Here is a 1709-nt window from a genome sequence, read left to right as displayed (position 1 = left end):
TTTCGCTTCAATTTCACCATGATGTGATATCTATAATATTAGTCTATACACTTGTCTACAATCTGTTACATTTCATGCAACGTAATTTTCATATTGACAAAACATCTTTCTCTGATTGCCAACTGTAGTTTACGCCATGACCAATTGAATTTGAAAAGTTTCTCATGTAACTTTCACTTGCCGGCTATACTTTATGATATAATGGTTTTCGGTTCAAGTCCCAGATAATACTGTTTTTACTTTGTTTTTTTATTTCATTGAATTTCATGTCATGTTGTTCTCAAATCAGACATATAGACTGTGTACTGTCTAATCATTCTCATAAGAAAACTCTTACGGTTTTGATAATTCTTCATACCTTGCATACAACCTTCTGTTTCCACAAAAACTAATCGTTTAGCTCAGTTAGGAGGTGGAGCAGGACCACATTTAAATTCATTGTTTTCGAAAACACCATTCAAAAAGGGTGATTTGCAAACCAAAGAAACATCTGAAATAAATTAACTCCATTGAGGGATGGTTTACTGGATACTTAGTGCTCATACTTGCATATCAGTTCCATATGGAAAATCGGCATTTTGAAAAATAGACGATTCAAATTTTATTTTCGAATATATAGTATTTCACATATGGGACAGACAAGAGTTGATATTTTTTTCTCATTTTACTGAACAATCCCAAAATTTGTATTGCAAATTCTGAAAGTATACTAAGGATAGCCATCATCCATCCAGCTAACTGAAAGTTGACGATATTCGAATTGATATGCGAGTATGAACGGTATATTAACTGACAGTACCTTTCGGTGCACACTTTACTTTTCCACCTGCTTCCAAGCAAATGCAACGTTCCGTTTCCGATGCTATGATCTGGCCTGCTTCGATGCAGGGGTATTCACCTTCCGGTTCCGGTAGTAATTCTAAGATAGGCGATACGGGGGTTTAAGAACTAATTGAGTTTTAAATGAAGCAACAACATACCGATTTGTGGAAGAAAAAGTATAATTGTCAGTAATAGAAATTTCAACGAGCGAGTCCAGATCATGATGTTTGTTGTAATGAACTTTAGCGAAGTATTGTTCTTGATTTTAGAAGTTCGAAACGTGAATATGCCTACTTTATCATCGTTGATAATTGATTTTCTTGTGAATAAATTAAACTTTTAGTCATGGTTGTTGAAGATTCGTTGAGGCAAATGTATCCAAATCAGTAAAACCGTCCTAGCCTTGCACTGAAAAGTGTATTTTTTTATGTGAGATGAGAATCTCTTGTTTGAGTGAGTGAGCGTAGTTGTTTTGATTGAATTATTTCGCATGAGGGTAGAACTTAATTCAATGTGCTATTCTTTGCAACGAAAATTCAAACTGCTGTATGAGAATGCGCTTAAAAACTGTAGATTGACAGTACAAAATGTCAATGATTTGTGTACGATGTGCTACTACATAATTCACTTGCCAATGCATGGAGAGTCAAAAAGAGCTGAATATCCTTGGGTATCCCCCATGCGATCCCAAATAATGGTACAAAATCCTCACTCGATACGTTTGTTTTTCTTGTTAAAGACTGCCTTAGCTCTAAGATGCCACTCGACACGCTGCTAACAATAAGAAATTGGCATTTCCACTCTTACTGTTCCATGCGTTTCTATTGCGGAAGTCATTATGGATTTAATGAACAGTTTCGCAAAAACAAGATCGGGGTAATCCGATA

General features: G+C 35.3%; 1 long non-coding RNA gene across 1 annotated transcript; it reads right to left on the bottom strand.

Annotated features, from left to right (window-relative positions):
- Positions 1 to 1080, bottom strand: LOC131427920 (uncharacterized). Its single transcript, XR_009229323.1, has 3 exons — positions 981 to 1080; positions 800 to 919; positions 1 to 490 (listed from the first exon to the last, which is right to left on the bottom strand). It is a non-coding gene; the product is annotated as an uncharacterized LOC131427920 (long non-coding RNA).
- Positions 1081 to 1709: the final 629 nt, after the last annotated feature.

Source organism: Malaya genurostris, chromosome 2 (genome assembly GCF_030247185.1).
Source record: "Malaya genurostris strain Urasoe2022 chromosome 2, Malgen_1.1, whole genome shotgun sequence".
NCBI lineage: Eukaryota > Metazoa > Arthropoda > Insecta > Diptera > Culicidae > Malaya > Malaya genurostris.
This window is presented reverse-complemented; position numbering and strand designations above follow the sequence as displayed.